We start from the raw sequence: 27,467 nt of genomic DNA, 5'->3' as shown, positions 1-27,467 counted from the left end.
TTTTTAAGAGGCTATTTAACCTTAAGAGCAAACTTTTTCCATTTCATTTTGCCAAATGATTTCTTTTAGTTCAAAGTTCCAAAAGGTCAATTTTCAGTTTGATTTTCAGATTATAAAAAAACTCAGATTGAGAAAATATTTATTTTACATTTAACTTACTAGTATACAGTATTGTAGAACAGTATTATACATGGACATTTTTATTTTATGTAAATTAAAAGATAAAGTCCATAAAATCTTGTTAGAGCAATTAGGAGGATACTTTTGACTCCACTACTAACTGAATAGTTCTATTTTTATAATTATAGATATAAAATTTGTAAAGTCAAAGCATTGTATTCTTTGGGTGTTTAGGCTTAGATCTTTACAATAGTCAGGAAAAAAGAAACAAAGATTGTTTGGGGGAACCAGTACCCCTTGACATGGTCCAGAAAATGCACTGCCAATTATTTCTGGACATCATTGCTACTCTGTTAGGGGGAGCAGTTTGAGGCATTCTGGGTTTATGGAACAAAGGGCTCTAATGTCCCCTGAGGAATGTTTAAGCTTGATTTCTAACCTATCCTAGAGAAACCTACTAAATGGTATCTAAGACCACAGGGATCCTAATTTTAGTGATTTGTCTTCTGGAGCAGTTAGATGAGATATCAAGATTCCTTAATTAATTTTATAGTTTTCTTTTGTGTTTAAATTACATTAAAAACAACAACAACAACAACTATGTATCCAATCTGTATCCCACACACATCTTTAGGACAATCTTGGGTTCTGTTCACATAATACTACCAAATATCAATGTATTTGTCATATGTAGTCACTGTCTTTGTTTATCATAAAATAATTGCAAAAATGGCAACAATTATTCATTTCTTTTTCCTGCTCCATAAATCAGGACTTGCCCTTTATATAAATATATATATGGCAGAGCTGGCATTGTGTTGAGCCTAGAGCTCCAGAGGATCCTGCGTGTCTATGCTGAGTCTCTCAGAAGACTGCTGCTGCCTTTCTATCATGCTCCAGCTATTCTACTGGTAGAGGAGAGGCCTCATCCATAATAGAGATGGGTCATTTTAGCTCAAGCCATCTTGGACCAGCCAGCTGATCACAGACAACCATGAGCAAGTCCTCTGAGATCAGCCAAATCCAGCCCAGATGAGCAGAACTGCCCAATCAATTTACACAATTATGGGATAAATACATGGTTTTTGTTTTGTTTTAATATACTATATTTTGGGATACTTAATTATAAAGAAATCACTAACTGATACTTTCCCATATGATCTATTATAACTATATGTCAACAACTGTGTGCTAGTCAACAGAATGTAAAGATAATAATAATCCCAGATTGGTTCCATGATCTTAATTGGTTCCATGATCAAACCATTAAACTGGTTTGTAGACATCTGCACATTAAAGCATCTATGCCCTATAGTCTAATATAAGATTGTCAGTCAGCTTCCCCAAATAACTCAATGTTTTTCTAGTAGATAAAAGGAGATCATTGTTCTGAAGAGAGAGACAGAGACAATAGAGAAACAGAGACACAAAGAATTAAGTGCACTGTGGGACCTGGAGCTAGTTCTGCATGGTTTGACATAGGCACAAAGGAAAAGTGGGAATTCAACTGAGAAGGACTGGAGAGTGACCAAATCATTGAAAACCTTCTCTGTGCCTTACTAAGGAATAGTTCCTTAGGACAGTTATTTTCAGTCATCTTCTGTGGCACCCTTGGGATCTGATGCTTTAATGGAATGTAGATGTTAAAGGAGGCTGAGCTGGTAGAAATTGGGTACCCCAATTATACGCCTTCCTGATTTTGCCTATCACCCCAAGCAATAGACACTTCCCACTCAAAGTCACTTTTCTTTATTTCATATATGGTGGTGAAATAATTTGGGGGGATTGGTGAAGGGAGAAGGATGTTTTACCTTCTCCCCTGAGTTATCTACGTGGCATTTCTCTGTCCTTTCAAATTTCTCTATCAGCTGCTTCACAGTTTTGCTTCTTGTTACCACTGAAACTCCTGAGTGACATCTTTTAACTGGGTACTGATCCCTTGGCAGGGCATCGGTGGATTGGTGAATGTCTGTTGGGCCTCACTTCCTTTTTTTCCCATCTCCCTTTCTACTTTGTAACACAATAACAAGAGACTATATGAGAATCCACTTTTGCTAAAATGGTGGGTTAAAGGGAATGTCAAGGGAGAGGCTCTTACATTTTGTCTGGAGTACTGGAGACCAGTCTGATCTCTCTTGTGTTCCATTTAGGCAGAATGAAAATATCTCAGAATATGTGTTTAAAACTGATAATAATTTTGAAATAAAATTCTGCTTTTCTAAAGATATTTTATTCCACACAAAGATAAAAGACTAAATGAAAATAAATTTTACTCATATATGGAGTAAAGGGAAATATAGGTAAAGATTTTTATAACTGTATTTGGGGCATTTTTTTTTTCTTTTTTTACTGAAATACTATATTAAATAAAGAGTCCATGAAGAAAAAAATTCTGAATGTAAGTTTAAAAATAAACTAACTTGAAAGACAAATTTTAAACTGTGTATTTTGAGTCATGAATATCTGATAATTAAATTCTTACTAAATTGATTCCATAGAAAATAATATTAAAGAGAAAGATACCAATGGAAAAATGGGCAAATAATACAAATAATTGGCATGCACATATATATATGTATATTCATAGGCACTCATGTATAAAACAGATAAAGTAACTAACAAAAATCTCAACAGTGTGTTTATTAAAATACATTTTGAACATAAAATGTATTTTATAGATAAACTAGAGGCCTGCTACATGAATTAATGAATGGGTGAGGTCTGGCTAGACCGCCCTAATGGGGCCCATAGGCCAGGCAAGCAGGTGGGAGGGGCTGCAGGCAGTTGACTGGCCAGCCCCGCCCCTGACTGTGGTGTTGGAGGATGTTGGGGGTGGAGCTGGCCAGGGAGAGGGGCTGCAGATAGTTGGCCAGCAATTCCACCCCCAATTGGGGTGTTGGGGGTCAATCAGGGCCTGGATCAGGCTGGATGGCTACTGCAGTGCGTGTCATAGTCACCAGTCGTTCTGGTCATTCTGGTTATCCTGCCATTCTGGCAGGTGGGCTTTTATACATAGAGATAATGAGTGATGTGACAAAATGTTTAAAATGCATTAATAAACCACAAAAAAACACATTACAAAACAATATATACAGTATTATTCTATCTCATTAACAAATATGTGCCATATACTGGTATGTGTTAGAAAAAGGAAAAAACATAAAGTAACATTTTAAGAGTTATTTGTGAATAGTGTAATTGTGGATAATTATTTTTTTTCTTTATCAGTTTATCTACTTTATAACTTAATTTTATATTATTTTATATTTCCAAAAACAATACAAAATAAGTGTACTTTTTTTCTGATTAGACCAGGACAGAACAACGTAAGTTTTGGTAGCAAACAGAATTTGCTATAATTTACGTGGTTGGAGTGTTTGCATTTCTAACGTGATAGGTCAAACAGATGTCACTACTTAAAAATTCCTCTTCATGACACTAAGCAGATTGGTTTCTACGTAACCACTTTCCCAGAGCACTTTTCCCTTAAGAAAACTCTAACCACAACCATCAGCACAGCTACGCCCCTCCTTGAACAAAATATTAACCTCATTTGAACATTTTAAAAATTACTCAACACTAATATTACCAAAGAATTGCATAAAAGGTCAGTTCATTAAATATGAAAATACAATTATTACTACATTATTATTGATATGACATTTAATGTAAAAAGGGAGCTCATGGAATATTTAGTATAAATACTTTGCTGACTTAAGATCTCTTCTAAAGTTTTCTTAACATTAACACCATAATTCCTTTTCAGTTATTTATTAGACTTTAAAAGAAGAGTACTTTATGTTCTCTCTCCTCTCTTTTTTAATAACTTACACACTCCAGAAAATTCAAATGAACATGAAGACATAAACTATAGAACTACAGTTCTATTATACTTGTTAGAATGAAAAAACAATAGAGAAAAAAGTTTAACTCTGTACTGCTTTCAAGACAACTCATGACATACCAGCTCAACAACTTTTTTTCTCTCCACTTGTAGACTGACAATTTCCATAGCTGCTCCAAGATGGATTTCATCTCCAAATGTTTAGAAACACCCTAAAGAAATGAAGAATCCACATGTGACAACATAAATGAAACTGGAGGTCATTATGTGATGTGAGATAAACCAGACACAAAAAGACAAATACTTCATGATCTCACTTACATGTGGAATTTAAAAAGTTAAACTTACAGGATGGTGATTGCCAGAGGCTGGGGTTGAGGAAATGGGAAACTATTGGTATAAGGTACAAAATTATTCATTTATGAGTAAGTTCTGGGCAATGTACAGCATGGTGACTATAGTAAGTAATACTATTTTGTATACTTGAAATTTGCTAAGTGAATAGATTGTAAGTGTTCTACACACACACACACACACCAAGGTAACTCTGGGATGTGTTGATTAACTTATTGTGGTAATGTATATAAAATTATTTGATATACAGCCCCCCCAAATCACATTGTATATCCTCAATGAGTGATTTTCAACCAGTGTGCGGCAAATATTTTTAAAACATACAATATCTGACTGTTTAGTCAGAGGCACTGACTTCTTTTCCCTTAGATTGTCAGATAAATAATAATAATAATAAAATGACAACAGCCAACACAACCATCCAATATAAATGGATTAAAACATTACCATTCTTTTTGTGAGATTGGCTATATATATATATATATATATATATATATATATATATATATATATATATATTTCTCTGTGTATTGCAAATTTTAGTGATTATATATATATCACTAAAATTTATAGTGACCAATGTGACTGTCTGACTATCCGACCAGTAGTTATGACATACATTGACCACCAGGGGGAAGATGCTCAATGAAGGAGCTGCTGAGCTGTGGTGACTTGGCAGCGGTGGTTCTTGGATGATGCACCCTGGAACCAGAGAGGAAGGATCTTAATTCTGGGCTGCATCACCCAAGAAACACCCTCTCGTAATCTGGGACCCCCCAGGGGATTGGAGAGCCTGTTTGGGCCCAATCCCTCAGGCCAGGCCAAGGGAACCTACCTGCTGGAGGGACCCCCCACTCACTCCACAGACATCCTTTGAGCTGCAGCGCCACTAAGGGCGGTTGGCTCCAGGGCATGTCTGGCCTGTCTTGCCCAGTCCTACCCCACTGGCCACCTTCTAATTAATTTCCTTTCAATGTGCAAGAATCCATGCACCAGACCACTAGTTAGTTTATGTGTGCCATGATATGAAAAAGGTTTAAATAAGCTGACCTAAATATATGCATTTTTTTTAGTCAATCATACCTCAGTGAACTTGGAAAAATAATAATGAAAAATAAATGAAGAAACAAGGATTTCTCCAAGTATCATGATGACCCTTACAGGGGTGGGTGGTGATGTTGTGATGATGAGAAGGGCAAGGAGTGGGAGGGCAGCTTCTGGAATTCCATTAGTTCTGTTTCTTTATGTGAATATCAGTTACACTGGTATGTTCACTTTTTAAAAATGCATACACTTATGGTATGTTCCACAGTTTTATGCAATAATAGCCACATTCCTCAGTTTCTATGAAAATTAATTATTTGTTCTGTTTGCAAAGAATAACTTTGAAGAATAACTTTTCTTAACAATAACTTTTGTTAAAACAAATGTGGGAAAATATATTCATTTTACATTCTAAATTTATTGCAGTGTTTTCATTGTAAAAGCAGAGTGCTTGGGGATATATTAATAACAACTTTATTAAATATAAGCTTTGCATACTTAGGGGGGGAAATCCACAAACATGAAGAGAATGCCTGTGCCTAGATCATGTTGGCAACTAATTAGAGTAGATTTCAACAAATCATATTTAAATGCCTCTGAAGTTGGCATGGCTCATCTAACTAGTTTTCCATAATCTTGGGACCCAATTTTTCCTTTTTAGTGTGAAATTATTAAATTTAAATAAAGTAATTATACCATGAAACTTCAAAATCACAAAAGCTATCAGCAAAATGTCTGCTAAATGGCTTTGGATGTGCTAAGTAAGTATGCCCAAAAGTGCTTTAGACAAGGCTGAAACAAGTCAAAATCAAGACAACTTTTCTAGGAATAGGAAAGGCAAACATAAAGAAAGTCACAGAGACATTCAGGTCACTGTTGATCCAGTATGTTAAGATTCCTAATTTTCCCCAAACCTTAGTTTTCTTATCTGTTGAATGGGCATCCTTATACTAACTTCTTGGTTGGTTTGAGATGAGAGAAAGCCTATATAATGAGCTTTGCAGTACCATGAAGAGCACCATGAAACCCATAGAACAGTTATTTGAAAAGTATAACTGTTCTTCAAATGTTATTTCTTTTCCTCAATGTATTTAAATGGGTAAGTGAGAAAGCATTTTAAGCAGATTGATAATTTTAACTCTTATTTATAAATCATTTCTTATTTCCTAATATGACATTTTAAAATCACATCCTAATTTGTGTGATCAATTCAAATGCTGTTGCTATTGTTTATAGTCACCAGTTTAAATGTGCAAATTATTTATTCAATATATCATTATGAGTTAGTCCTCTTGTCTCATGTCTTCCAAGCAAACATAGTTGTTTTTTTTTAATTTTGTCTTTGCCTCAGTCCTACAAGTGATTTGAACTTTTATGCCACTGTCTATAAACCATTCATTCAACAAACATTTCTTATTAATAAATTGCGCACCTTGAACTGTTGTTCTAGGTCCTGGAATATAATAAGCATCAACTCAAAGACCTATTCCTCCTGGAGTTTACATCATAATAGGGAGAGAATTAACAATTGCTTTAATACACAAATAAAATAGTATAGTAGTGTGCGATTCATGCTATGAGAAAAAATAAATGAAGCAGGGCAAAGGAGACTGGAGAGGGAAGAGTAATTCTCATTGAGAAAGCAATGACACCTGAAGCAAATTAAGACTTAGCCCTGCCATTATCTGGGGGAAGAGCATTCCATGCAGAAGGAACAGACAGTGCAAAGGCCAAAGGCTGGAGGTGGCTCGGGTGTGGCTGAAGCTGAGTGAGCAAGGGAAGGCAGTGGTGGAGAGGAGCCAGAGGTGGGCCCCTGGGAGCACTGCTGCTTTCTCTCACTGTGAAGTGCAGTGGTTAGTGCAGGAGGAACATGATGCAATTTGCTGCTTTTTAATAAAATGAGTCATATGTTTAAAGGATCTGAGGATCTGCTTGTCTGCTGTGTTGAGAAGGAACTTTAGGAAGACTAAGGATAACAGCAGGAAGACCAGTTAGGAGGGGATTGTCCAGAGGAGAGATGTGGGTGACTCCAAACAAGCACTGTAATGGTGGTGGGGTGGACAGAAGTGGTTGGATTTGAGATGTATTTGGAGGAAGAATTAGGAGGAACTTCTGACAAATGTGCATGGAGCTTGGAAGGAGATAAGCAAATGATTCCACTTTATGGAAAATTATTATGAGGAAAAATATTGTATGTTTTCATTTAAAATCTTATATATTTTAGTTTCCTCAAAGTGTATTCTTTCTATTGAATTGTATGGAATGAAACTACATGTGAAACATACAATAGCTTTGTTAACATATTTTTCAAAATGCTAGCACTGTGAGCATGTGTGCCAGCATGGAACAGGTCTCTGCAAGGAGTCTTGTGGAACTGTGGCCCGCCTGCCACGCCCCTCTGCTCTGACCTCTGGAGGACAGCTGTGTGGTGGATGCTGTCAATTTATTCCATGTCCATCAACCAGAGTTGAAGTGGCATTTGATGATTTCATTCACTGGGATTCTGTGGGCTTTTGACCTTGAACTTTGCAAACTTGTGACTTATTTTTCTTTCGCAATCTTTGCCAGGTTGTCTTAAAGAAGAATTTCATTTTACTGTCAAAAGAAAATTACTTTCAGTTCTTTCATGTGTCAAAATCCTGTCATTTCTGCAGGAGTGGCCCGTTGTGACTCAGGCTGTGAGGTTAGGCTTGATTTTATTGTCACTTTCTTTTCTTCCAGCTATAAGAGCACCCCTCCTCTGACTTCTTTATGTGTGTCACAGTGGGTATTGTTACATAATTGCTTTAATGAAGAATGTGAGCTGTTTTATCCTCTTAGGTTCTAGTTGTCAGAGATAACTCTGCAACAAAACTTTTCCAATCCCTAAAGGTTTTATTTGACATTCTGGTGTGCTATTTGAAATACTTTATTTAAAATAAATAAATGTATGTTGATTGATTGATTCATTGATTGGTGAGAATCTGGCTCTCTTTTTCTTAGAGTCTATGTGGACTCTAAATAATGGTGAAGAGGGAATATATGAATCTTTCACACATCTCAGATTTCAGTGAATATAAGATTATCTCATTCTTTTGCAGTGTCTCTATAAAGCTTTTTCTTTGTTCTTCTTAAAGACAATGCATGTGCCTCTGTTGAGAAACACAAAATTAAATCTCAAATACTTCAAGGAAAGATTGTTTTTTTTAACCTGTTAGTTATTTAATTCACTTTACATGTGTTAAAATTTTATCAGTACTGTAGCCTTAAAAAATTAAAAATGGAACTGCCTTATGATACAGTGATTCCACTTCTGGGGATTTATCCAAAGAAACTTGAAACCCTAATTCAAAAGAATACACACTCACCTATGTTCATTGCAGCATTATTTACAATAACTAATATTTGGAAGGTGTCCATGTGTCCATCAGTAGATGAGTGGATAAAAAAGCTGTGGTACATTTACACATGGGATACTACTCTGTTGTAAAAAGGAAGATAATTTTACCCTTTGAGATAGCATGGTTGGACCGGGGGAACATTATGCTAAATAAAATAAGCCAATCAGAGAAAGACAAATACCGTATGATTTCATTCATATATGGAATTTAATGAGCAAACTGAACCACCACACAAAACAGAGACAAAATCATAGATAGAGAACAGGCAGGCAACTTTAGTTGGGAGAGAAGTTTTGGAGGAGTGTGTATGGAGGGGACTGAGCAAAACTAAAAAAAAAAGAGAGAACTCATGGACATGGATGACAGTGTGGTGATTCTGGGGGGAGTGAAGGGGGGTAGAAGAGGGCATAGAGGAGATAAATGGTGATGAAAACAAATAAGTAAAATGTTATTTGCATCACAATGGAAAATAAAGCTAGTCTCGTTTACCCCAGGCACAACCATCTCTTATCTCCAGTCTGAGCATGGCACTATTCTCACTCACACAAAACATTCTCGCAGAAGAAACCCAAGTCATCCTCCAGGCCTACTGTGTCCAGGTACCTCTGCAGCTCTGTCACCATTGCAGAGTCTGAAGGAAGCCGTTGGCAGTCAAACACACAGGCCAACGTGAGAAGCTTATGCCTCTCTGAGGTGTCACACTTCTAAGTCTCTCCTTGCTCAGAGCAAAAGATAAACCATTAGCCTGTTAACTTAGTATATTTTGAGAGCCAGGTGGCAATTTCTTGACTAGGCCTCCATATATCTTAGTTGGCATAACTTCCAGAGGCTCCATGTTACATCCACCGTGGCAGATTGTGCCATAGAATAACAGTCCTGCATTGAGTCAAGAGACCCCTGCTCTGCTGTTACAGAAAACCGAAGAACAAAGCAATACCAAAGAGAATGAGTTACATTTATTACATGTGGTTCCACAGGAAAATGTCTCTCAAATTCTGGGCCCCAACATGCAGGAATTTTCCCTATTTATATGTTTTTACCTTCTTTGTCTCCCAAATATGGAGTGTTTCTGGCCCCTTTTGCAAGTTCTTAAAGAGCCCTTATGTGCTGGGCCTTAAGACCTCAACCAGAGGCCTAGCCTGGCGCCAGCACTGATAACCTTGTCTGGGGAAGGTTTAATGGCCTTGCTGAAATGGGAGTAGTTTTATCAAGCAAGAATTTACAGAAGCCAATTAGCAGGGTTAAAATTTCAAACAGCAGTTTTCATATAAGATGGATGCTTCACTGCCAGAAACCTGAAAACAATTCATCCTCGGGGAAAAAAAAAACAACTTCATTTTAAAAACATCAGTTAGGTCTCTAAAGATGCTAATATATGATTCTATCAGATTCATCAGTGTCAACGTACTAGGTAAAGATAATGTCATGAAGGGAATATATTGTTCTAGGCCCTTGCAGGGCACTGATCGTTAGAAAAAAAGAAAAACCTTTTAAAGAGCAGTTTTAGATTTACCCCAAAATTTAAGGTGAGGTAAGGGGATTTATTATATTCTCTCTTCCCCCACAAGGCATAGCCTACCATATTACCAACATAACTTACCAGAATGGTTCATTTTTTATTTTATTTCTTTAAGGAGAAAAATACATTGATACATCATTTTTACCAAAATCCATAGTTACATTAGGGTTGACTCTTGGTGTCGTATTATAATTCTATGGGTTTAGGCAAATGTGTGACATGTACCCATAATTATAATATAATATGTGATATTTTTATTTCCCTTAAAATCATCTGGACTCTGCATATTTATCTCTCTCCTGCCCCAATCCTGGCAACCACTGATTTTTTTTTTTTATTGTTTCCATAATTTTGCTTTTTCCAGGCTGTTTTAAAGTTGGAATAATCCTGTATGCAGTCCTCTCAGATTAACTTCTTTAACTCTGCAATAAGCATGTAGGTTTCTCAGTGTCTTTTCATAGCTTAATAACTTATTTCTTTTTAATGCTGAATAACATTCCATTGCCTAGACACACCAGTTTATTTAGTCACTTCAAGTTGTGGCAATTATAAATAAATATTTATTCTACAACTATTTTAAAATATTTATACTATAAACATATATGGTCAGAATTTTGTGTGGATATCAGTTTTCAGTTCCTTTGGATAAATACCAAAGAGTGTAATTGCTGGATAACATGTTAAGAGTATGTTTAGTTTAGTAAGAAACCACCGAACTATCTTCCAAAGTGGCTTTACTGTTTTGCTTTCCCACCAGCAACTGTGAGAGTTCCTGTTGCTCCACATCCTCTCCAGCATTCGATGTTGGCAGTGTTCTGGATTATGGCCATGCAAGTGGGTGTGTAGTGGCATCTCATTGTTGTTTTGATATGTATTCTCAGATGATATATTATGTGGCACATATGCATGTGCTTTTCCACCTTCCTTACATCTTTGGTGAGGGGTCAAAATCTTTGGCCCATTTTTTAATTGGGTTGTTTTCTTATTGTTGACCTTGTATATTCTAGATAGCAGTCAGTCTTTTGTCAGTTGTGTCTTTTGAAAATATTTTTTCCAGTCTGAAACTTGTTTTCTAACTCTCTTCCTATTGTCTTCCTCAGAGCAGAAGATTTTAATTTTAATGATTAACTTATCATGTTTTCCTCTCATGGACCATGGCTTTGGTGTTGTGTGATGTTAACCTTACAATCTTCTCTCTTAAATGGGAATGATATTGGGAGATTTGTGTCTCACAGGTATGGCCAGGATGTCCTATGAACATGTGTATCACAGTGTCACAGTGGCCAAGTTCATTGGGCTGGGCGTGCAAGACACATACTGTACAAGAATAATAGTCTTATATTTAGGAAAAATAACTTCAGCCAAAGCCATAAGTTTCTCTTTTTTAAAAATATATTTTATTGATTTTCCTACAGAGAGGAAGAGAGAGAGAGAGAGAGAGTTAGAAACATCTATGAGAGAGAAACATCGATCAACTGCCTCCTGCACACTCCCTACTGGGGATGTGCCTGCAACCAAAATACATGCCTTTGACCAGAATCGAACCTGGGACCTTCAGTCTGCAGGCTCTGTCCACTGAGCCAAACCGGTCAGGGCAAGTCTTAAGTTTCTTGACTCTCCTCAGAGTAAAACAATCTAAGAAACATGGTATTATATCCAGCAAAATAATCACATTCATCCAGAAAATGTAACAATTGCATCCTTGTTAAAAAAAAAAAAAAAAAAAAAAAAGGAAAGAAAATAGAAAATAAATTACTGATTTTAAAAAAGACAATAAAAACAACGTTTAGCCCTGATCAGTGTGGCTCAGTTGGTTGGAGCATGTCCCAAACACCAGAAAATTACCAGTTTGATTCCTAGTCAGGGAACATACCCAGGTTGTGGAGGTTGTGGTTTAGATCCCCAGTCATGGTGCATGTGGGAGGCAACTAACCAATGTTTTCTCCTAACTCTCTCTCTCTCTCTCTCTCTCTCTCTCTCTCTCTCTCTCTCTCTCTCTCTCTCTCTCTCAAGAAAAAAAATTCATTATTGCCAGAATATCAAGGAAATCATTCCCCAGAGAAAGGAAGGGAGAACTACAATTTTCCCAAGAGAGTGAAACTACAAAGGGATAAAGCTTCAAACTATTGTTTTCAGAAGTTCTTTAGTTTTGGTGTGGAAAGATAAGTGTGGTTCTTATAATTTCTAAAATGCAAATCTTCCTGGTGGTTCCTTTTGAGGCAGGACAAGACAGTTGTTTTTCTTTCTAAACCTGATCCAGTGTTGCATTGGAGCTGGACTGCACTGATTCAAGAGTCATTTGTGCTCCTACACTCCCTATTCCCTGTTCAATTACATCATATCGGTAGCTTGAAATCAGCCAAGATCAGGGAGCATTTACACAATAGAAATTGGCAAACACAGGACAGATGTTGTCAGGGCTCCAAAAGAGAAGATGCTGGTTTCAGGCTGAGTTCAGACAGATGACAATCATAACCTTTTTCCTCTGCCAGAGCCTCACTCTCCACATGGGGCTCACCCTTCTCCTTCTCCCTTCTGAGTTATTTTTTACATAAATTTGTTTAAACGCATTTTAATTTTTGACCAAATATCCTGAACACAATTCATATGTCATTGCTTTTAACTTTAATAATTTTCCTTTTTTTCAGGCTTTTGTCATTGGCACATTAATTCAATATGTAGCCATTAAAAAAAAAAAAAAAAAAAAAAAAAAAAAGGCAGCCCTAACCGGTTTGGCTCAGTGGATAGAGCATCAGGCTGCGGACTGAAAGGTCCCAGATTCTATTCCTGTCAAGGGCATGTACCTGGGTTGTGGGCATTTTCCCAGTAGGAGGTATGCAGGAGGCTGCTGATCGATGATTCTCTCTCGTCGATGTTTCTAACTCTCTATCCTTCTCCCTTCCTCTCTGTAAAAAATCAATAAAATATACTTTTCTTTAAATAATAATTTTTTTTTTAAAAAAAAAGACAATGTCCAGTCATTGTTAAGCGTGCTGGTCCTGAAGTCAGATGAGCTGAGCCTGAATCCTGACTCTGCTGACTGGCTGTGATGTTACATGAGTTGCTTACACGTCCTTTGTATCAGTATTTTCCAATGGTTTTTGTCAGATGATCAAATGTGTACGTACCAGGGCACGGTACTGAGAACAGTGCCTCACATACAGTGCTAGTTCTTATTTAGGTTTTGAGTCTGTACCACCTGTATACAAAGAGATAACATTAAATTGCTTAGAAAATCTATTTGAGCCGAAACTGGTTTGGCTCAATGGATAGAGCGTCGGCTTGGGGACTGAAGGGCCCCAGGTTCGATTCCGGTCAAAGGCATGTACCTTGGTTGCGGGCACATCCCCAGTAGGGGGTGTGCAAGAGGCAGCTGATCGATGACTCTCTCTCATCGATGTTTCTAACTCTCTCTCTCCCTTCCTCTCTGTACAAAATCAATAAAATATATTTTAAAAAAAAAAGAAGAAGAAAAGAAAACCTATTTGAGGAGTTACACAGTGTTCTTGAAATTTTATTTGCAAATTCACGCTTTAGTCACAACCTCCTAATTTGCTGTTGATCTGGAAGAAAATGTCTAGCAGAGAATTTAACTTAGATAAATATTAGTTCTTCACTGCAAATTTAATTAGCATCTCTATGAGCTCTTATTTCCTCCATTATACAATGAGGCTATTAATATCAAGCTCACAGCATTGCCTAGAGGGCTCCTTCTGAATCTTTTTAATTCAGGACAAGCATAGAAAACGACCATATCTGAGCAGCTCACTGGCGTGAAGGGGCCAGGCTGCCTCCACCTCAATATCCTGACCCACCTGCACTCCACCCCTGGCACCCCGAGGAGAAGCTCTGGCCTAGGAAATCACATGCGTGGCCACGAGTGCCACAGAGCATGGCACACAGATGACACCACATTAGTTCCACTTGGTTAGCTCAAATTAATGAGACTGCGCTGTCCTGGATGGAAACTCACAAATAGCGCAGAGTTGGGTGATGTCTGATGTGGATAATTTTTGTCATTGGGTTTGATTCTAATATGACTCCCCATACACACACACCATTCACATTTTAATTTCTATGAGCTTGGAAATTCAGTTATCAAGTGCTTGAAATTATGTCAAGAATGCTAGCAAATCTAAGTGTGGAGCTATTTCCTGGGGAAGATACAGAAAGCCAGCAATGTTAAGAAGCACAAATCGTAAGAAACAAAGGAAACTCTTGTGTTATTTCCCCTCATCATTCAGGAATGCCATTCCAGGGCTGGTTTCATGCACCCTGAGACAGGCTGGTACCTTTTCTGGACACGCATTGTGAAAAGACCTTGAGCCACTTGGTTCTCTAAAACAGACTCTGTTCAGGAATAAAATAACAAGCTCACCTTGAGTCATGATCTCACGTTGAGTACCAACTAAAGTCTTCTCTCCCATGGCTCCAACAGGAAGCCTGCAGCTGAATGGGCCGCCATTGCCTTCTATCTTAACTCAGCCTGACAGACATCTCCTTTGTCTCCCATGACTAAGAACTGCAGTTTCAAATTAGCCATTTATGATTCCTTTCTCAGCCCCCAGCCATCAGTTTTAAACTCTCCTGGCAGCCTTCTCAGGAGACTTTTCTGCCCCTCCAAGTGACCTTTATCACTGTCGGGCAGCCCCTTTTATCTTCCCAAGTATGGCCCACAGGCCCGCAGGACACACATACCTTAGAGCTATAATCAGCACCAGGGTAGTTTCTTTCCCAATTATAACCCTGAACTCTGCCGCAGCAGGTCCCCGCTGACAGCTTCTGACCATTGAGATTTGCCAGCTACAAATTGAGATTTGCCAGGTTCACTTTGCCCCTCCAGTGCAGAGGCCCAGAGCAGTTCTGTGATGGGTGGAAGCCCCTTCACTGGTCTTGAGGGGAACAAAGCCCTCATTTCTTTACCATGCTGTGGGCTCTGATGGGGAGTGGACACAGGGCACTGCTCTCTCCAAAGAAAGCCTCACCCATCTTCTACTGTCCCCACCATTTCAATCTCAAATGTTTTATGTTTTCAGTGCATGCCTCAGAGTTACACAGAAGGCTTTGCAGCCCTCTTTGCATGCTCTGCATGGCTGCTGAGGAACTTACTTGGGAATGTGAGACTGGTTATGGATATAACTTAAACATGCTAATAACAGCCGAATTACTAGTTACTTTTAGTAACATAATGGTCTAGACTTGTGACTTTTGCATGTGAAATATAAGTGCCTTACTTTTAAACCTTACTTTTAAAAAATCATGGTTCATGTGGAAACTCCTCCAAAACTAATATTATAATGTTGGGTAAATTCATCAGTAGATAAAAATCATTAGCCAATAGAATTTTAAATTATCCTAAAGAATACAATCTCATTTTTAGAGTGTGTGCTATTGGAAATAATGCTTGCAATTGTAGTATGCAAGTTTGGAATTCAAGGCAATCCTGATAGGATAGTAAGGGCCAGATAAATAATTGTTCCTGTTACTCTAATCCTGGGAACTTTGCCAGACTCCAGCTGATTATGCTGCAACCAGGACATCCTGGTGCCTTGGTTGCCCAGCAACCATTCCCCTCCCATTTTTTTTTTTTTTTTTTCTCTTCCAGAGGTGCGGAATACAATGTCATTTAGGATAGAAGTCGGCAGATAAGAAATTCAATCACATTACATCAGCCAGGACTTGTTTGGCGTGACATGGCCTGGGCTTTCATATCAGACAAGTCCAAATTCAAATATTGACCTTGGAAAATATAATTAACCTCTTGGGGTTTGCTTTAAAATTGAATATTACATTTCTGTCACATGCTCAAGTCTTTTAAGTGGATCTGTGCCACTCACAGTCCACTTCTCAGGAAGGCAGCACTTCAGACAGTCTTTGCATGGAGACAGTCACTCATCTAATAGGTCAGTTGGCGTGTGCTCCAGAGGAGACCAAATAAAGTGTTTCCAACAATCCAGTGAGGTATTCTTGGAAATCCTCTGCCAAGGAAGGTGATAATAGCTAGACGATTAACTGATTTTTTTTTAATTTGAAAAATAGTTACAGAGTGACTTTCCTATGTTGTATAAACTATGTCAGGCAATAGGAACTCAATAGAAAAGATAAACATGATCACTGCCCTCATGCAGGTTATATTCTAATGGATGTGATGGCAGTACATGAGTATATAGGAAATAAGTTGTTTACAGGCTGTAATTATTGCTAGAAAAGCAAAACACAAACAAACAAAAAACACACCAAAAATCAGATTGAGATGGAGCTGATTAGGTAGAAAATAACAAGAGGAGACCTATCTTAGTTAGATCCCTGAAGTTCTCTTGAAGTGACATCCTATCTAATAAAAGAGTAATATGCAAATTGACTGTCACACCAAAACACAATATGGCCGCCCCCATGTGGACACAAGATGGCTGCCACAAGATGGCCTGCAGGGGAGGGCTGTTGTGGGGAAGTTAGGAGTGACCAGGCCTACAGGGGTGGGCAGTTTGGAGGAGAGGGGTGGACCCAGGCCTATAGGGGAGGGCAGTTGAGGGAGGCCAGGCCTGCAGGGGAAAGCAGTTGTGGGGGACCAGACCTGCAGGAGAGGGCAGTTGGGGGGGACCAAGCCTGCAGGGAGGACAGTTGGGAGCCAGCAGTCCTGGATTGTGAGAGTGGGATTGGGCCTAACGGGGCAGTCGGACATCCCTCAATGGGTCCCAGATTTAAGAGGGTGCAGCCTGGGCACATACACCCCCATGCATGAATTTTGTGCACCTGGGCTCTAGTTTAAGCTATGATCCTAAGGAACCTACTAAGAAAGGGCCCTGAGTTGGGTGGGGTGGGGTGGGGGGTGGGGGGAGTAGAATGGACCACAGATATTACAGCAAGAGGCAGGGTTGGGATATGACTTAAGGAATTTGTATATTGGTCAGAGTGTGGGAAAACACACACACACACACACACACACACACACACACACACACAGTAAGAAATGATGGATTTAACTGGGTGAGGAGCCCCCAGAACAGAGCCCCAAGAGTTCCCTGTGTGGATGGTGTTCACACATCTCAGCTTTATAAAGGCCTGGTCTGGAGACCTTCCTGTGGCAGTGTAGTGCAAACCAGAGGTAAGTAATCCTGGACTATTCTATTTCTTTCCAAAGCAACCCATGTAAAACACCATAAGAATGTGCTAATAACCAAGGGCATTACCCTATAGTGAAAAACATGTGACTACAAATTAGATGCTAATTTCTCAATGTGACTATTCAGTGCTAAATCTCAGCACCAGGTAGGGAACATACAGCAGTTGCTCAATAAATACCTGAAAAATCTGAGGGTATGAACAACTGAATGGCCCAGGCACTAAAGAACTACATACCAGTGAGCTATTCATTAAATCCACACACACAGTTCCTAATTAATTATTGTTTGAAATACCCTCATGAAGCCAGGACCAAAGGTACTATGAAAATGATAACTATTGTTGTTATAAAGTCTACTGTCCAGACTTCTTCCATAAACACAGGTCCAGTCTCTTTACCTTAATGCCCTTCTTCTCTTTGTGAAAATATTTATTTTTTTTATTGTTATTTTCAAACTTATTTATAATAAGCACATATGACAGTTTATTATAGTTTGTTAGAAGGAAGAAGAACTGCCTGTGAACCATGCCTCTATCATTAACTCCATGACTTTTGAGGCACAGAAGGGAAGTCTCATGACCAATTAGTATGAATGTCATTTAGAGGAGGCAAATAAAACCATGTGGACTGCTGTAGCAGATTACTGTGCACAGGTGCATCAGCTTTGAGAAGGACATGGACTTTTCCCAGTGGATGCAGGCAGATAATATTTTTCAAACCTTTTTCTTTCTTAGAATCTAGAGCCCATTTATCAGGAAACTATGTCAGCCCCATCTCATAATCCTACCACCAGAGTAAACTGAGCATTCACAGTCATAATTCAATTTATTGAATGTGTAGATCTTTTTCTAATTCTCTCGATAATAACATACTTTAATACTTATGGTTTAAATTTGAAATTATTTCCAAAGCTACCCAAACTAACCCAAATAAATAAAAGAAAATAGCAATTGAATGAAAGAAAAGAAAAACATATACCACCACACTTACCAAATGATGAACATATCACCTTTGTGTAAATGTTTTAGACCTTACTCCATTTGTTCATTTGTATGTTAACATATTTCATATATTTTTTTTTAAATAGATTCCAGAGAAGGAGTGAGGGAGAGAAAACACACACACACACACACACACACACACACACACACACACACACACCTTGAGAGAGAGAGACATATATCTGTTGCCTCCTCCCCAAATGCATCCAGACCAGGGATTTAACCAACTAAAATATAGGCATGTATCCTGACTGGGAATTGAAGTGACCTTCCTGTGTACTGGATGATGCTCCAACCAACTGAGCCACACTGGCAAGGGCATCCTATATAATAAAAACCTATTATGCTAAGTGTCCAGTCATCTCTTCAACCAATCAAAGCTTAAGATGCTAATGATATGCTAAGGCCACTCAACCACTCAATATGATGTGCACTGACTAGCAGGGGGCATATGCTCCATCTGATAGGTTTGCTTGCTGCTGGGGTCCAACCGATCTGGACTGAGGGAGATGGGCTGAACATGCCATGGTACTCTCCTGTGACCCCTCCCTGGCTGGCCAACCTCCTGTGTCCCTCCTTGGCCCTGATTGTGCATTGGTGGGCTCCCTCGGCCTGGCCTGTGCCCTCTCACAATCCAGGATCCCTCAGGGGATGTTAGAGAGCTGGTTTTGGCCTGATCCCACAGGCCAGGCCGAGGAACCCACTGGTGCACTATGCCTCTAGCATTTCATATTTTCAAATGTGATTTGTCATTCATGGACTTCATCAACCACTTTACCACAATGTATCACCATGCAGACAATTATTTTTGTTGTTAAACCCCAGTCAAGAATATTTTTTCTATTAATTTTTAGAGAAAGTGGAAGGGATTAAGAGAGGGAGAGAGAAAGGGAGGGAGAGAGAGAGAGAGAGAGAGAGAGAGAGAGAGAGAGAGAGAGAGAGAGAGAGAGAGAGAGAGAGAGAAACATTGATGTGAGCTGAAACCGGTTTGGCTCAGCGGTGGAGCGTTGGTCTGCAGACTGAAGGGTCCCAGGTTCGATTCCGATAAAGGGCATGTACGTTGGTTGCGGGCACATCCCCTGTAGGGGGTGTGCAAGAGATGGCTGGTCAATGTTTCTCTCTCGTCGACGTTTCTAGCTCTCTAACTCTCTCCCTTCCTCTCTGTAAAAAATCAATAAAATATTTTTTTTAAAGGAAAAAAAAGAAACATTGATGTTAAAGAGATACATTGTTTACTTCCTCCATGCACCCCAACTGGGCCAGGGATGAACTTGCAACCCAAGTATTGTGCTCTTGACCAGGAATCTAATCCAAGAAACTTTGGTGTTCAGCTGACACTCTGATCACTAAGAAGCACAGGCCAGGGATATAGACAATTATCTTACTTTAGTAACCACATACATTTTTGCATAACAGATATACACACGCAATATACCAGAATTTAATTTTATCAATTCCTATTTCTTGACAAAGAATGAGTTTTCAACTTTTAATCCTTATAAACAATGCTATGATAAACAACATCCTTAACTAAATTTTGAGCATATTTCTGACCATTTCCTCAAAATATGGGGAAAAACTTATTAATCAAGACTTTAAACATTTATAAACATCTGACATTATTGTTAAGGTGAATCCCAAGCATGCAAAACATTATGCTCCCACCTACACTGTATGACATAACCATATCCTGAAGCTAAACCTAGGAGAAGGCATCCTGTAATGTTTAAGAGTAAACAGAGATAAAATTATGCATAATTTTAATTGCTGTGCTCATAGTAATAATTTAATTAGTAATAACCAGAATTTGATTAAAGATAAACATCTCAGAATTACCTTAGAAAAATAACCTCTCCATTTGGAAAAGGGAGCACAGTGACAAATTCTAACTTTAGAGGATGCTTAATTACAATGTTACTTGATTCAGAAACGTAAATTGCTGTGAAGGATGTTCAGCTGACCATTAAAGGGCCCAGTAGAGGCAGGAAATGACACGCTGGGCTTTTGTTTACTTATCCTACAGTCAGTGAGGTGAACTGAGTGGCTCTGGTCTGATCAGTGCTATTCCAGACACAAGAGCAAGTAGAAAAAGTGTAGATACATTTCTATCCTCTGGAATATTATTCAGTTAAGAGAAAAGATGTACACACAAAAAATCAACAGCTACATAAGAAAATATTTGAAAAATAACAATTGAGTTGTACAAGTCAGTATACATTATAGCTAGTCGGGGGGCGGGGAGAAAATCTTGGGTAGTTTAGGGAAATGAATTATGATGAAAAAGCAAAATTTGAATTGGATGTTAAAGGATGGGTAGGATTGGCTAGGAGGAGAGGCAACAGGATCTAAACAATCAGAAAATGAGTATGTCATCACTAATTTTCACTGGACCCCCTTTGATCAGAATAGGAAAATTCTGTTGGGCAGGTGTAGAAATAAAGTGGAAAGATCTGTGAGCATCAGACATGAAAGCCTTTGATGCTAGGATAAGAAAATTTCACTTTCACTTATAATTAAAGTGAGTCAGCCCTAGCCGGTTTGGCTCAGGGCACAGAACATCAACCTTAGGACTGAAGGATCCCAGGTTCGATTCTGGTCAAGGGCTCTCTCATCATTGATGTCTCTATCTCTCCCTCTCCCTTCCTTTCTCTGTAATTAATAAAAAGGTATTTTAGTTAGTTAATGAATAAATTAATTGAAGTGAGTCATTTGAAGATTTGTGTTTAAGGAAATAAAATGACAATCACAATTCCTCTGCTCACACAGGGTGCAAATAATAGTTATTGAAGATTTGCTCTGAAGTACGTAACCAGAATGAGAATTAGATTCTATTGTAAAGTCCCTATACTTGCAAAGCCTACATGCAGTTTGGGCAGGATTATTCATTGAGATGTTGACTTTACTTTGGTTTTGCTGCTGTAGACATATCAGGAATGAGGGCTCCTATGGGGAAGCTCCTTTTCTCTTGTCATGTGTTTCTGTCTTCGGGGACTTGAGCTAGAAATGCTCCTGGCTTCCCTTCCTACTAGGAATTTAGAGCTCACGAGGAGAGGTAATTTCCCTGCAGTGTGGAGCCCCTTCTAGGCTCTGTCTTTCCGTCTCCAAGCAAACCTCGAGTAAACGGAAGTACCTCCTATGCAACCTCAGCATGGCCTATCTCAGAGGGTGGAGTTGGAGCTCATCTTCTTCCTTGTCCGGCTTCCACATCTTCACCTACCCAGTCTGTAATGTAGGCCATGCTGCAAATGCTTTCAAGATATTATGGACAGGAATCTAATTATCAGAATTAACTGACAAATAAAATAGATCCAGAGACAGAAGCATGGAACAGATGGTTTAACCTCAGAAGGAAGGTGAGATGGGTGGATGGGAAGAGACCAACTAAAGAAATTGTATGCATATATGCATAAACAATGGACACAGACAATAAGGTGGTGAAGGCCTGGGGTGGGGAACCAGGAGCAGGCTAGAAGAGATCAATGGTGGAAAAAAAGAGGACATATGTAATACTTTCAACAATAAAGATATATATATATATGATGTCAGACTTCTCACCAGGGCTCACCCTGTACATGCTATGAAATTTGGTCACAGAATAAAATTGCAAATAAACAACCAGAGAGTTGTTGGTATCATTCATAAAAACATACTTTGTATCTTTCTTGTTTATACCTCCACTTTTTGAATTTGTAATAACTTGAAAAAACTTTTTAGTGGTATTGGAAATGATGTTATTATTTACCTTATCCTAGAAAATTTTATTCACATATCATCCATATTTGTAAATGCCATTAAAGAAGAAAAAAATCAAATATTCAAAGTTAATGCTTTTACCTGGTTTCATTGACACCAGCCATTTTAATCATGGTTTTGCCAGATTTTTAATACGAGGCCACCTAAAGGCCCTTCTAAAGGAAACTGATCTCTTTAGTGGGTATATAAAAGTCAGTTCTCCAAGTATAACATAAAAAGGTATTCTTGGTAATTTCATCTCCCCTTAGAGTGCGTGAGGCATCTTCACTGAACCCAGACTCCGAGGTTTAGCCTGAGTCTAAGAGACCTAACTGACACACTCAGACAAAATCATTCCCTAAAGCCCACTTGAAACTGCCAGGATTTAAAACGATTTTCATATGAAGCTTAGCAAAGATCTTGCTGTTGTTGTCAGCCCATCGTCCCCTGGACTTTGCACTATCTTAACGACAGTGTATTTCTGTGTTTTTGCTCCTGGTCCTTCACTGGCTTGCTAAATAAATCTACTAGCACAGGCAATACATCTTCCTGTTTTAAATGGCCTAGTTTGTTGAAATGAAACTGGTAATTGGGAAATAAAGGGCATCCTAGATGCCAGGGGCCCAGTGCCTGGCTGCTCACGGACATTGAAGGCATCGGGCAGGATTTTCTGCCCTGGCTAATCTTTCATGGGAGGCTGTCAACTGTACCTCAAGAGATGATTAATGAGAAAACAAAACGCCTGCTCCACCAGTGTAGCATAAGTAATTAGCCCATGAGTCCAGTTCAGGAAAAGCTGCAGTTTATGAACACTATATTAACCTTTTTTTTTTTTTTTTTAACATTTTCTTACAAAGGGTTAATATTTCATTTTGATTTTGGAAAATTAAGCATAAGAAGCATAACTTTATAGTAACTAGATTAAAATGCCCATGCCAAATAAGATGTAATGAAGATATTTACCTAGAAGAGCAAATTATTCTTTATCTCTACTATGCTCACACATACTTTTAGAGGTTTTATGTAAATGAGCATCACAAAAGCCATTTAGTGGGAACTCTCCTTTAGTGTGATCTTGTGTGGTAACCATCAAAATATTCCTCTCTGATCTCCTCCTACAAGGAGCAACATTGGTCCTGAGACTTCCAATGGATACCTTTCGTTCCAGAACTACCCATTGGCCGGGTCAAAGATCCTTTAGCCCAGCATTGTTTCTACCCAGTACTCCTCCAGCCCTTCTCTTCTTGCACAGAAGTCACAATCTGAAGGCTCTCCCACTTTCTCTTGCTCCCCTCATAACAAATATCTTGCATAACTATCCCATCTTGGTGTCTGCTTCTCTGTAAACCTAAATGCACATGTCTTTGAAACATACAGAGCCCTCTGACCAGAAGACTTTTATCCATTCAGAAAGTATTTAGTAAGCATCTAGTTGTGCCAGGTGATGTCTTTGTCACTGGAGATACAGATGTTACACAAACAGTGAATACATACATTAGATACAGATTTTATGCTATTGAGGATAATATACATTAAATAATTATAATGTAATGAATAGAAAAGAGTTTAATGGGAGCACAGTTGGAGGGATTGAATAAACTCTAAGAGTTGAGGATGGTCACTTTGAAGAAGAGTTTTAAGCTGAGGCCTAAAGGAAGTGTGAGAGTTAGCTAGGCAAGCAGGAAAAAAAAGAAAGAGCTTGCTATGCAAACTCAGAAAACACATGGTTTGTTCAGGCAACTAACTGGAGTCAGGAATGAATTGAAAAAACATACAAGATGCACGTAAGTTCATATTATGAAGAATTTCTGAAGGATGTATATGAAAAGTACTTGTTGGATCCTCTCTTTTTTTTCCAGGTAGAATAATTGGATTAAATGTTTCATTTGAGCCTCCCCTTTCCTAATTCTACTTATTTTCTTCTACATATGCAATGATCATACAATATTAGAGCCCTGTGACTTATAGCATGGTGATGTCTTCCTATTTGCACAACTTTGTAATATCCAGCAGTAAGACTGATGGTGATACAGCAGATAAGCCAGACACTCTTACATTCTTCAGCAAAGACTTTCTCATATTGGTAGTTGCTGAACAAATATTTATTGTGAATCTGATGTGCATGCATACCCTTTAATATTCTAATGACATGAAGAATGGTATTAATGTTAGTAGAACAAAAATCCTTTATAATTGCCACTAAATGTGTTTTTCCTTAAGTCTATATTTACAAAGTTCCAAATGAAGCAGTCAATTGTCTGGTAATTCAGGTCTAACATGAAATCTATCTATCTATCTATCTATCTATCTATCTATCTATCTAAGAAAAAGCATCCACACAGGACACATGTAAAACATTTCTACAGAATTAAGAAAAGATACTTTTTCACTAGAATTATCCAGGGACTTGACTTAAAAAGACTCTAATTTCTGATGAAGGAAGATCTTTGAATATATCCAATGAAGTGTCATTTAAAATAGCACCTAAATTTATTACCTTAAAGTACTATGTATCATATATTTTGCTAAACATAATGATAAATCTGTCACCTTAATCTGATTTTTTCTATCATTAATTTTAATACAGCTCTTAGGTTAACAATGATGTTGCTAAGTAGGGTACACTAATTTTAACGTTAAGACTAAATGTTAAGGAAAATTATATCTTTCTTCAAGAAAATTATTGAAGGATAAATATAGTATAAGAGTGCCTGACAGTACCATTTAAAGAATGTCAAGGGAACTGTTTTTTAAATAGAAAAAGGGCACAGAAGACATATATACCAGTTAAATCAGCATCTACACTAATAAAAGAGTAAGATGCAAGCTGACCATACATTTGCAATGCCCACCAGCCAATTAAGAGTGAGTATGCAAATTAATCCAACAAAGATGGCAGGTTAATTTGCATACACAGGTACCCAGTGGCCAGGGGTGGGGCACTGCTCCAGCTACTCTGGGCCTCTGGGCAACGTAGGAAAGCAGAAAGGTGGATTGGGTTGGAGTGAAAAGGCAGCTCCAGCCAGAGCGAAGGCGGTGTCAGCAGCCAGGGGAAGAAAGACCCATTCTTGCACTAATCTTTGTGCACCGGGTCTCTAGTAGTATAATATGTAAATAAAATATAAAATAGCATTGAGGTATATAGAGAATTCTGTGTAATAAAATACGAAGGAATTTAAGTGGCCATTGTGTATATAACCTTGGCATATTTCAATTTAAGTCCATAAATTACTACAAAATTCCAACACTTAAGATATGTTAGAGAGAGAAGCAGCAATAGTGTAGAAACAATGGCATAAGCAGTTTCTCTTGTTCATATTCATTCCAGTCTCTTAACATATAAGTAAAAATGTGTATTTGGACAACTACTGGAAACTACTAGGATTCAGAAACAAATTTATTTGCAAAGTATCAGTAACTTTGATTTAAATCAAGGCTCAGCAAACTACCTAAAGAGCCACACTCTTAGGCCTTTCTTCCCAGAAGGTTTCTATCACACTACTCAACTCTGCTGTTGTAGATAAAAGCAGCCTTAGACAATATGTAAGTACGTAGATGTTGCTGTTTTCCAATCAATCTTTGATTTTTTAAAAAGGTGACCACATTTGGCCCTGGCCATGGTTTGCTAACAACTACTCTACATAGAAAATAGCATATTTTAAAGACATGGCTGATTCTTTAAGCACTATTTTTTCCCCAGTATGATTCATATGTTTGAGATATTTTTAGGTTTTCAATTTTTTAAAATACACTTCAAATAAATTGATCCGGGTGATCTCTGCCTTAACTTAGATGCTCTTGTTTTCATATGCAGTCCCCCAAATTAGACAGATATCTATTTGACACTTACTATAGGCCAGCCACTGCTCTGGGTGCCAATGAGACCCCATTGAATTAAAGAACCAAGGCTTCCTCCTGATGCTGCTTATATCCCAGAGGAGGGAGATGAATACATGTACTAAAAATAAACATGGCATATAAATAAGTTATAAAGTATTTTAGAAGGTCATACATACTTTGGAAATAGAATTAAAGCGGGCCAGGAAGGAGGACAAAGCTGGTGGAGTGGAGAATGGATGGCTGTTTATAATACTTTATCAAATAGAGGGTCAAGATTGAAGTCGGTGCCAAGGTGGATGTAACAGCCTGAGAGATGCAGGAGTTAGCTGTGCATTTATCTAGGAAGATCAACCCAGTGCAGGAAAGGCTGGAGAAAAGGCCAACACTTGTGTGTTCTGTGAACAGACAGGTAGTGTGGCTAGAGCAAAGTGAATAAATGGTTAGCAAGCAAAGAGAGGAGAAGAGGAGCAGAACAGAAATAAGAAATACAGAGGAAAACAGGAGCTCTATGGAAAGTAACTTCACAGGATGATCTGATCATAAATTTCCTTTTTGTAAAAAATATGATTTTATTCATTTCAGAGAGGAAGAGAGAGAGAAACATCAATGAAAGAAAATCATTGATTGGCTGCCTCCTGCACGCCCTACACTGGGGGATCAAACTGCGACCTCCTGGTTTATGGGTCCATGCTCAACCACTGAGCCAAGCCAGCCAGGCTGATGATGAATTTCTAACCAGAAAGGTTATGTTGAGTAGTCATGCCCTAGGCATACAACTTTTTAGTAAAAGGCTTATTTTTGCCTTAAGAGAGCCCTGCCCATTGTTTCTGGGCATCTAGGTTAACGCCCCTTTGAAATGCTTCTTTTCAGCCCTCTCCTTCTTAATAAAGGGTGCTCACTCTCAAGAGAGCTCAGAATCTTACTAACTATCCTGTAATCTGATCCCCACCTTCATGTAGACTTCCTTACCCCCCTTCTTAATTTCAAATGCATAAAAGAAGCTGTAAACTGGTTATTCTCAAGAAAATTTGAGATCTGGCTCCAGGTGTACATTGTCATTTAGGCTCAAATAAACTCATAAAAGTCCTCTATAGGTTTGGATATTCCTTATATGGACAGGAGTAGGTCAGAGAGGGAAAAGACTGAAGTAAGGCCTTGGGAACCATTGTAAAGACTTCACTTTTACTTTAAAAGAGATGAGGGACCTCAGATAGATGTACACAGAGTGACTTAGGCTGTTTTTTTGTTTTTTTTGTTTTGTTTTTTGTTTGTTTTTATTATTATTATCAGAGGAACTACTTCACCTTTATTGCTGTAGACCCTAACTAGACCTGGAATGTGAGAGAGAGACACATACATCAATTGGTTGCCTTCTGTTCCCACCTGACTGGAAGCCCACAAGGGAGGTATGTGTCCTGACCGGGAATTGAACCCATTACCCTTCAGTCCTCGGGCCAACAGTCTAACCATTGAGCAAAACAGGTCAGGGCTCATAATTTACCCTTTAGAT

General features: G+C 38.3%; 1 long non-coding RNA gene across 1 annotated transcript in view; it reads left to right on the top strand.

Moving 5' to 3' along the window:
* Positions 1–4,707, top strand: part of LOC311622872 — a 78,557-nt gene extending 73,850 nt beyond the window's left edge. The window contains exon 3 of the long non-coding RNA XR_014795046.1: positions 4,118–4,707. This is a non-coding gene — a long non-coding RNA (uncharacterized lncRNA). The remainder of the gene's footprint in view (positions 1–4,117) is intronic.
* The last annotated feature ends 22,760 nt before the right edge of the window (positions 4,708–27,467 follow it).

This window comes from Pipistrellus hanaki, assembly GCF_964339955.1.
Source record: "Pipistrellus hanaki genome assembly, chromosome: 5".
Lineage (NCBI taxonomy): Eukaryota > Metazoa > Chordata > Mammalia > Chiroptera > Vespertilionidae > Pipistrellus > Pipistrellus hanaki.
The sequence above is the reverse complement of the archived record's forward strand: the minus strand, read 5'-3'. Positions and strand labels throughout refer to the sequence as shown.